Raw genomic sequence first — 11247 nt, 5'->3', positions numbered from 1 at the left:
ATAACATTTTCCTTAGTACATGCGGGTAGCTAGTAGCGCAATACACAATGTCAATGGTTTGACACGCTGCTATGCCTGCTTTTAAATTAAAAGTTCTTAAAACTGCCAAAGAAAAGGGTTAACACTTTGCCACAAGTTTGTTTAAAGTCGGCAGGAAGCGTGTGCGCGAGTGGTTTTAAAAACAAATCAAAAATGTATTTACCGTTTAATTTTATGTTCGATGATTGGATACGTACCGTACTTAGTACAAATGCTTTGGACTTACAGTACATGGACTGTTTAAAAGTGTGTTTAATTCTTAATACACTGGATACTGTAAATTACTTATTATGTGGACTTATAAAAATGAGGTAGGTGTTTTTTTTTCCTGGTCTTGTTGACTTTTTTTCCCTCCAAAATGGGGGGGGGGGCTTAATTCGGGAAAATACGGTAGTAATGTAACATCTTATTACAATGAACTAGATCTACGGTCGAAATTTGTTGTCCACAAGATATTGAAAATGTCCACACATTTTTAGCTTACCCGAGCACAAACTTTGAAAGTGCTCAAGGTGAGCTATTGTGACCAGTCTTTCACTGGCTTGTGGACACTATCTTGCCAACTTTAAATAAAATTTATAATATTGTATTGTATTGTAGACAAAATTTCACATGCTGAATAATATTCCTGTAATGTTTCTTAATTCAGAGTCAGGTACTTATCCAGACAAATGCAACACAAAATTAGGCCCTTTTTATGCCTATTTTCCACTAAGTCGAGGGCCATAGGTGTGGTCTGACCCTTAGATCCAAATTAAAACCCCTGGTGCACTGCTTCCCATGCTGAATAACAATCCTGCAAGGTTTGATGACGCTGGGTCAAATACTTTTTGAGATACAAATGGTACAAATTGGGATGGACAGACAAGGGCAACTCTTGGGCCCCTATGCATACCCCTAAAGAATGTTATACTTAATCAGTGGCAAAAGGAAGATCAACCATAAAAATACTTGGCATGTACGCAAGCATGCCATGCATGTACCAGGGTGTGGATAATATCGCTTGAAGAATAATAATAATAAGAACTTGTAATTATTGATTAGAAAAGAAGGGGCACTTAGTTCTTACTGATTGGTATGTCATACTTAAACAGAATGAAATGAACTTATGAATGTAAAATTTTGTCTTTTCAGGTGTGAAGGACATGTCAGTTGTCTAGGTCGTTGGGGAACTGCCAGTTGTATGTGGTAAGGAGGTCCGCATGGTTGTGGATGAGACCCAGTCACTAGACGAGGCCTTTTCTGCTGACCAGGTGTCAAATGAGGTTCTCTTGGTGCCAGCCTATAGGACATACTTTGGGGATGGGAAGATCTTCAGTTTCCAGAGTTGGACCAGTGGAGGTTCTGCTACCAGATATAGTTCTTTCCAAGGTGGGTCTTGCTTTTCCGCAGATTGAGCCTGTTCTTCCAGACCTTCTTGACTAGGTTGTATTCCTGTTAGTGTTTCAGCCAGATCTCTCATAGAAAATGCTGACCTTCTAACTGTTAGTTATTTGGTGTACTTAAAGCAAGAGGTAGTAAGATTTCTTTAAAAAAAAGTTCTGAAAGCATTGCCTAAAATCATTTGTCCTAGACCTTTGATTCAGGATCCAGGAACACCGGAACTGTCTGCTGTTCAAAAGCAGTACTCGACCCATTAAAACACTTTAGCTCGACTATTCGAAAGAATAAATAGAGCTGTCCTACTCACTATGGCATCAGCGTCATACCTTGGTTAAGTTTTTCATACTAGTCCACTTTTTGACAAAGTCTTTGAGATGAAGCTTTTAAATTTTCAACACTTGTTTACCATCACCATGTCCAGTTGTAGGCAAGAGTACCTAACTCTATCAAGGATTTTGGATGAATTATGGCCCCTTTTAACTTAGAAATCTTGGTTAAGTTTTTCGTACCAATTCACATTTTGTGTAAAATGTTTGACATATGGCTTTGAAACTTTTATCCCTTGTTTATTATAACAGTCTCTATCTGTATCTGTAGACAAGAGTACATTACTAGCAACTATTTTGACTGAATTATGGCCCTATTTGGACTTGGAAATTTGTACAATTTGTGTACAAGTCCTTGTTTTGTCAAGACTATTTGACATGTGGCTTTGAAAGTTTGCACAATTGTTCATCATCATGATTTATATCTGTAGGCAAGAGTACACAACTCTCAACTATTTTGACTGAATTATGGCCCTTTTTGATTTGGAAATTGTTTCAGTTTTCGTACAAGTCCATGTTTTGTCAAAACTATTTGACATGTGGCTTTTAAACTTTGAACACTTGTTTATCATTATGATTTCCATATGTAGGCAAGGCAATGTAACTCTGTCAACTGTTTTGGCTGAATTATTATCCTTTTTGGACTTGGAAATTGGTTTAGTTTTCGTACAAGTCAACGTTTTGTCAAAGCTATTTGACATGTGGCTTTGAAACTTTGAACACTTATCATCATGATTTCCGTCTGTAGGCAAGAGTACATAACTCTGTCAACTATTTTCGCTAAATTGTGGCCCTTTTTGGACTTGGAAATCAGTGAAAATTTTCGTACCAGTCTATATTATGCATAACCTGTTTGTCATATGGCTTTGAAACTTTGACCACTTGTTTACCTTCATAGTCTGCTTACCTAGAACAAGGATTTGAGCTCAGTTATGGTCCTTTTCTGGACATAAAAATTAGTTAGGTTTCGCACACCATTCGATATTTTGTCTATCAACTGTTTGATATATGGCTTTGACACTTTGAACACTTGCGTACCAACATCAGGCATATAAATTAGCAGGGGCCCAGTAGCCCATTGCCCCTAAATTTTGGACTGGGCCCCTAAAGTGTTGGAGAAAATGCCATATACCTAATGTTAAACATTTATTTTTGACAGTCTGGGCCCCTAAATAAAAATAACTAGTTTATATCCCTGAACATGGTCACACATTGCATTATAGTGCAAAACTTATCCAAATCCGCAAATGCGTGTACATTGTTTGTCTTATCTGTTCCTTTTCTTTTGTCTGAAAATCTCGGGTAATATTTTGACCCTGTACTTCTATCAATGCTTTGAATAGTCAAGCGCACTGTCAACAGACAGCTCTTGTTAGGTTAGGAGAAGATCTTGGTACTTTTATTCCTATAGTAAGCCCTTCTGAGGAATGGCTGGTAATTGTCTCGGTCTTTTCATGTATAATTTGTGTGTGTGTGTGTATATATATATATATATATATATATATATATTAGATGATATGGTAATATTATTAAAGAATAACATTTGAAACTGCCTAGCTCAATATGGAGAGCACAGATATGCGGATCATTTGGATGAGCGTTTGATACATATGACCTCTGACGATTTGATAAAAAGTGGTATTGTAATGCATTGCAGTTCTACAAAAGTGGTATTGAATACATATATGTCCTCTGACGATTTGAAATAAGCTGTATTGTAATGAATAAAACATTGTAGTTCTGTAAAGGTAGTATGAAATAACAATATGTAATTTATGCATGCGCGGATCCAGAGGTGGGGGGGGACCAGGGGACGGCACCCCCTCTGGAAAATCATTAAAAAAGGAAAGAAGACAAGTTGGAAAGAAAATATGAAAAAAAAGACAACATTAGGACCGCATTTAAAGTATATGCGGCTACTGCTACATACGACCCAGACATAATTCATATTTTTATTAATTATCTAAGAGAAACTAAGAATGTTACCTTCAAGAAAACTTTATTTTATCATTTTCCCAAAATTTAACAGGTAAGCCCATAAAACTGAAAATAAGGGGTATATTGTATATAGAATTGCAGTGAAAAGGTTATCTTAAAAAAGCTTCTAGAATGCACCAGAATGCAGAAAATGAGGCGCTAAATTTCAAAATTTTCCAGATGGTTGGTGGGAGAGGGGGGGACCCCTTCTGAGAAAATTGGCTGGATCCGCGCATGTTTTGTATATCATAATACCTATACTTCCGGTTGTAGAAGGTGTTTTTATAAGTTATTTCAAATATTCCTCTTTCTTGCTGTCCCCTAAAATGTGAAACCTAGGACTAGTAAGTTAGTATGTTTTTTGTTTGTTTTTTTTGGATAGGGAACTCCATTGACAGAGCCATTCTTAGATGTCCCTTTCTTTTTCAGCTAGATAGGGAAGTAAATTGACTTTGAGTTAACAAAGCTCTCCACAAGCCCTGGCGGCGGGCAATTTCGCTGACTACTGATGGATGTACCACCGGCTACTTTCCTCAAACTGAACAAAAAATTAACTTTAAAATATTAAATAATAACCCGAAATTAATTGTTGAATGAAAACATTAACTGACCGCTACCATTACATGTGTATTCCAACAGTTAAACAACATTATTTTTGTATGCTGACGTCATGTGGTTGTTGGTTTTCCAAGTCAGTGAATTGTGCAGGATCTTAGCGCATCTATTTTTAATCAGTCTCACCACGTGATGAGCACTGACGAATAGTTTAGCAATAGGCCTAACTATACTAAAGGAACCGTCTGGTCTAGTCACGTAATGGCTGCCAGGTATTTGAACACTAATTTTTCACTTGGCATGGCAACAGAGGTCTAAATTAAAGCTAGTTCCTGTTTAAATTTCATTGTGGATGTATTTGTGACATTTTGGTAGGAAAAATGTGAGAGCAGGTTGTATTTGGTGAAGTGATTCTCAGTTGTAGTATGAGTAGTACTTCCAGGTCACAGCAGTGTGATTTTGATGCCAGTTTATAGTAAGCAAATGTGACCAGAGAAATCTCTCTTAGAAGATACATGACCCCTACTTTTCTCTTCATTTTATATCAGTTTTATCATAACTCTTTAAAATGAGGTAAGGATTTGTTCTCTGAAATGGGTCTAGCTGTTTGGAAGCTCTTTAAAAAATGTCAGTTTTATATAGAATATATAGGGAAAACTATTTAACTGGTTGTGACCAATATGAGCGGGCACCGGTGGGTTTTCCTGCTTTATCCCATCCAATGCATACTTTTTCCATACAGGACATTTCCGCTATCTTTGCTTTGTATTGAAAGCAAAATTAAATAGCAAACCTGTAAGTAACTATGTAGAATTGATCAATTAATTTTTAAGTCTTCTTAGTTTCCATTCAGCCTGTTCTGACCGCTTGAAGCGTTATTTTAACTGGCACGATGCACTGCGATAAATGTTTTGTACCCCGTTGCTCACTTGCTGTACGTAAACAGTTTACATCAGGGCTTTTAAGTATACAGTCTGCATCTGGGCTTTGAAGTATGATTTTTCTGAAAGCTTACTCACTTGCCCAAAAGACGGTCAATCATTAATAAAGAAATATTTTTGAAACAAAAAATACGGACCTAGAAGCAATAGATCTACACCTCAAAATGTTCATGATTGCCTTTTTTAATGGCTCAATTGTTACAGGGAAACAATCAAAATTACTTTTTATACACCCGAAGGGACGTATTATGTTATGACGTCGGTGGTGTCTGTCCGTTAGCAATTTCGTGTCTGCTCTGTAACTCTTGAACCCCTTGAAGGATTTCAAAGAAACTTGACACAAATGTTCACCACACTGAGATGACGTGCAGAGTGCTTGTTTCGGATAACTACCGTCAAGGTCACACTTAGGGGTCAAAGGTCATGAGTGTTTCGTGTCTGCTCAGTAACTCTTGAACTGCTTGAAGGATTTCAAAGAAACTTGGCACAAATGTTAACCACACTGAGGCGACATGCAGAACGCATGTTTTTGATGACTCGCTTCAAGGTCAGGGTCACACTTAGGGGTCATATATGACTTTGCTTTGTGTATATTGTTCTGCATTGCAGTGCTGTTTTTATTTTGCAGATCCCTTTTTTGTTCTCTTACAATAATTTTTTTGTATTACTTCCCTTTTTATACGCCCGTTTGAAAAACAGGACGTATTATGGGAACGCCCCTGGCGGGTGGGCGGCATCCACAGACTTTGTCTTCTACATGCATGGAGGGATTTTGATGAAACTTGGCACAGTTGTTCACCATCATGAGATGGAGTGTCGTGCGCAAGAACCAGGTCTCTAAGTATAAGGTCAAGGTCACACTTAGAGGTTAAAGGTCAAATTCAAGAATGACTTTGTCCGGAGCATATCTTCTACATGCATGGAGGGATTTTGATGAAACTTGGCACAGTTGTTCACCATCATGAGACGGAGTGTCTTGCGCAAGAACCAGGTCCTAGGTCTAAGGTCAAGGTCACACTTAGAGGTCAAAGGATACAAGAATGAAAACTTTGTCCAGAGCATTTCTTCTTCATGCATAGAGGGATTTTGATATAACTTGTCAGAAATGTTCACCACCATGAGGCGGAGTGTCATGCACAAGAACCAGGTCCCTAGGTCTAAGGTCAAGGTCACACTTAGAGGTCAAAGGATACAAGAATGAAAACTTTGTCCGGAGCATTCTTTCTTCATGCATAGAGGGATTTTGATGTAACTTGTCACAAATGTTCACCACCATGAGGCGGAGTGTCATGCGCAATTCCCAGGTCCCCAGGTCTAAGGTCAAGGTCACATTTAGACGCCAAAGGTCAGATACAAGAATGACTTTGTCCGAAGCATTTCTTCTTCATGCATGGAGGGATTTTGATGCAACTTGGCACAATTATACACCATCATGAGAGGAAATGTCATGCACATTTCCTTTAGAATTACTTCCCTTTGTTGTTACTATAAATAGCTTATATTGTAACTTCTTCATTACTAGGCGTAGGGAAAAATCGAGACCACTTTTCTGTAGTACAACATGCATGCTACATCCAATTTTGAGGAGTATTTTGACCAATCTGTACCTGGTAAAGATTTTTGTGCGGACTTACAATTTTTTTTTCTCTAAAGATTAACTTCCCTTAGTAGTTACTATAAATAACTTACATTGTTACTTTTTTATAATTGACCATAGGGAAAAACCAAGACCACTTTTCTGTGGTAGAACATTGATGTTACTTTCAAATTTTGGGTGTATTTTAAGGTATCTCTACCTGGTAAGGATTTTTTTTGTGGACTTGGAAAAATAAAAGAATTACAATAATTTCTTAAAAAAAAAACAACATTGTAAACAACTAGAAAATTAAAATTCCATTTGCAAATACAGGTGCTAGTGTAAAGAAATTTGCTGTGACGGGCGTATATTGTGACATTCTGACACTCTTGTTATGTGATGTCACAAATGCATTTTTAAGAGGAATTATGTTTTTATGTCTTTATTGTATACAAAAATATAGGTAGACAAAGTAAAGAAAAAACACCCCAAAATACACCAGATTGCACCATTTTAAACCTTCAGTTTCAAATTTTTTGTAGTTAATTTGTTCGGAGGCAGTTGGTTTTTGTTGGGAGTGGTTGGTTTTTAGCTCACCTGTCACAAAGTGACAAGGTGAGCTTTTGTGATCGCGCGGTGTCCGTCGTGCGTGCGTGCGTCCGTAAACTTTTGCTTGTGACCACTCTAGAGGTCACATTTTTCATGGGATCTTTATGAAAGTTGGTCAGAATGTTCATCTTGATGATATCTAGGTCAAGTTCGAAACTGGGTCACGTGCCGTCAAAAACTAGATCAGTAGGTCTAAAAATAGAAAAACCTTGTGACCTCTCTAGAGGCCATATATTTCACAAGATCTTCATGAAAATTGGTCAGAATGTTCACCTTGATGATATCTAGGTCAAGTTCGAAACTGGGTCACGTGTCATCAAAAACTAGGTCAGTAGGTTTAAAAATAGAAAAACCTTGTGACCTCTCTAGAGGCCATATATTGCACAAGATCTTCATGAAAATTGGTCAGAACTTTCACTTTGTTGATTTCTAGGTCAAGTTCGAAACTGGGTCACGTGCCATCAAAAACTAGGTCAGTAGGTCAAATAATAGAAAAACCTTGTGACCTCTCTAAAGGTCATATTTTTCAGGGGATCTGTATGAAAGTTGGTCTGAATGTTCATCTTGATGATTTCTAGGTCAAGTTCGAAACTCGGTCACATGCGGTCAAAAACTAGATCAGTAGGTCTAAAAATAGAAAAACCTTGTGACCTCTCTAGAGGCCATATATTTCATGAGATCTTCATGAAAGTTGGTCTGAATGTTTACCTTGATGATATCTAGGTCAAATTCGAAAGTGGGTCACGTGCCTTCAAAAACTAGGTCAGTAGGTCAAATAATATAAAAACCTTGTGACCTCTCTAGAGGCCATATTTTTCATGGGATCTGTATGAAAATTGGTCTGAATGTTCATCTTGATGATATCTAGGTCAAGTTCGAAACAGGGTCATGTGCGGTCAAAAACTAGGTCAGTAGGTCTAAAAATAGAAAAACCTTGTGACCTCTCTAGAAGCCATACTTGTGAATGGATCTCCATAAAAATTGGTCAGAATGTTAACCTTGATGATATCTAGGTCAGGTTTGAAACTGGGTCACGTGCCCTAAAAAACTAGGTCAGTAGGTCAAATAATAAAAAAAACTTGTGACCTCTCTAGAGGCCATACTTTTCATGGGATCTGTATGGAAGTTGGTCTGAATGTTCTTGATGATATCTAGGTCAAATTTGAAACTGGGTCAACTGTGGTCAAAAACTAGGTCAGTAGGTCAAAAATTATTAAAATCTTTTGACCTCTCTAGAGGCCCTATTTTTCAATGGATCTTCATGAAAATTGATCTGAATGTTCACCTTGATGATATCTAGGTCAGTTTCGAAACTGGGTCACGTCACGTGTGGTCAAAAACTAGGTCAGTAGGTATAAAAATAGAAAAACGTTGTGACCTCTCTAGAGGCCATATTTTTCATGAGATCTTCATAAAAATTAGTGAGAATGTTCACCTTGATGATCTGGATAAAATTCAAAACAGGGTCACGTACCTTCGAAAACTAGGTCAAATAATAGAAAAACCTTGTGACCTCTCTAGAGACCATATTTTTCAATGGATCTTCATGAAAATTGGTCAGAATTTTTATCTTGATAATATCTAGGTCAAGTTCAAAACTGGGTCACATGAGCTCAAAAACTAGGTCACTGTGTCAAATAATAGAAAAAATGACGTCATACTCGAAACTGGGTCATGTGGGAAGAGGTGAGCGATTCAGGACCATCATGGTCCTCTTGTTATAGGTTTGTTTGGAGATGGTTTGTTTTTGTTCAGAGGTGGGACATTTGGATGATTTCTTTCCAGACAAAGGAGCTGGGAATTTGCTGCTGTGAATTCAGCAAACAGATAGATTAGTTTGTGTTTTAGGTATGATATAATTAGACGTCATGTTTTTGTGTTACTGCTTTTTAGGTTGCATGTTGACTGCAACAGACTACTAACACAGGTGTTGGATGCCACAGCTGAAACTGCTCTAAAGGTAATAGACACATTTTTTACATACCATTAAAATTGTTTAAGCTAAATCTCTTAGCTACTGAGTGTTAAATTCTTTTTCTGAATGAAAACTGAGTTGTCTTTTGCAACCGGAATTACAGAGATAATGTTTTTATTGCAATATTTTTATGTTTGTGTTGTATAGATTTTTTTTTTCTATTTTCAGAGGGTTCTGCAGTTGGGAGAGCTGATAGATTGTTTTATGTTTTGTACATATTTTAATGTTATGACATGTTTTAAAATCTGAATAAATACCTTTTTTTTAATATATATGTTACGATTTAATTGCGTGCGTAGGTGGCATTGTGGGAAGGAGGGCGGGACGCGCGGGTTTTTTCCATTGCTGTGGTGGAATTTTGGAAGGTGTTTATTTTTGTAGGTTATTTGTTCGGAGGCAGTTGGTTTTTGTTTGGAGATGGTTTGCTTCTGTTCTTTTTAGGTTGCATGTTGACTGCAACAGACCACTAACAGAGGTGTTGGATGCCACAGCTGACACTGCTCTAAAGGTAATAGACACATTTTTACATACCATTTATCCTCTGACAATTTAATAAAAACTGGTATTATAATAATAAAACATTGCAATTTTAACTTTTAACAGTATAATTTATGTACATCTTAATATCTATAATTTCGGTTGTAGAAGGTGTTTTTTTATTGGTTATTTCAATATTCCTCTTTCTTGGTGTTCCCCCAAAATGTGAAACCTAGGATAAGTATTAGCTCACCTGTCACATCGTCACCTCAACGCAACGGTCATATCTTACTATAAATTTATAATAAGATACAACTTTGTTGCGTTGAGGTGAAGACATATTGACAAGATGAGCTTTTGTGATCACCCTTCGTCCGAGGTCCTCTGGATAGGGAACTCTGCAATTGCAGAGCCATTCTTAGGTGCCCATTTCTCTTTCAGCTAGATAGGGAAGATCTCTCAAGTATAAGGTTGTGTAAGTATGCAGCCGGATAATGCGTCTCCTTTGGAAAGGCATTTGAAGCCTGTAACTATGCAGCCGGATAATGCCTCTCATATTGAAAGGCATTTGAAGCCTTAAGTATACAGCCGGATAATGCCACTCCTATGGAAAGCATTTGAAGTATGTAAGTATGCAGCTGATAATGCCTCTCCTATGGAAAGCATTCGAAGTCTGCTAAAAAATAATATAACTGGTCTTTAGAGTCAAATGGGTGGTATCAAGAACAGTAAGTAATTGCAAGTTGTGAAAGAGGATCAGGACATTACATCGGCCAGGCTCACATTTTGAGGGACAGTGAAAATTGTTTAAGCTAATTCTCTTAAGCAACTGAGTGTTAAATTCTTTTTCTGAATGAAAATTGAGTTGTCTTTTGCAACCGGAATTACAGAGATAATGTTTTTATTGCAATATTTTTATGTTCGTGTCGTATAGATATTTTTTTCTGTTTTCAGAGTGATCTGCAGTTGGGAGACCTGATAGTTTGTTTTCAGTTTTGTACATATTTTAATGTTATGACATGTTTTAAAATCTGAATAAAATGAATAAATACCATTTTTTATATACGTTATGATTTAATTGCGTGCTAGGCGGCATTGTGGGAACGAGGGCGGGACGCGCGTTTTTTTTTCTACTGCTGTGTTTGATTTTCGAGGTTTATTTTTGTAGGTTTTTTGTTTGGAGCAGTTGGTTTTTGTTTGGGATGGTTTAATACCTTTTGTTCAGGGTGGGACATTTGGATGATTTTTTTAAGACAAAGGAAGCTGTGAATTCAGCAAACAAATACTGACCTGCTGTAAAGGTAATAGACACATTTTTACTACATTAAAATTGTTTAAGCTAAATCTCTTAGCTACTGAGTGTTAATTCTTTTTCTGAATGAAAACCGA

At 37.1% G+C, this 11247-nt stretch overlaps 1 long non-coding RNA gene across 1 annotated transcript; it reads left to right on the top strand.

The window, feature by feature from the left end:
- The first annotated feature begins 1062 nt into the window (after positions 1-1062).
- LOC123532339 (uncharacterized) lies at positions 1063-11003 on the top strand. The gene is made up of 3 exons (XR_008366530.1): positions 1063-1410; positions 9300-9889; positions 10813-11003. It is a non-coding gene; the product is annotated as an uncharacterized LOC123532339 (long non-coding RNA).
- The last annotated feature ends 244 nt before the right edge of the window (positions 11004-11247 follow it).

The sequence above is a fragment of the Mercenaria mercenaria genome, chromosome 12, assembly GCF_021730395.1.
Source record: "Mercenaria mercenaria strain notata chromosome 12, MADL_Memer_1, whole genome shotgun sequence".
Classification (NCBI taxonomy): Eukaryota; Metazoa; Mollusca; class Bivalvia; order Venerida; family Veneridae; genus Mercenaria; species Mercenaria mercenaria.
Note: the sequence above shows the minus strand (reverse complement) of the source record. Positions and strands in the feature narration are given on the sequence as shown.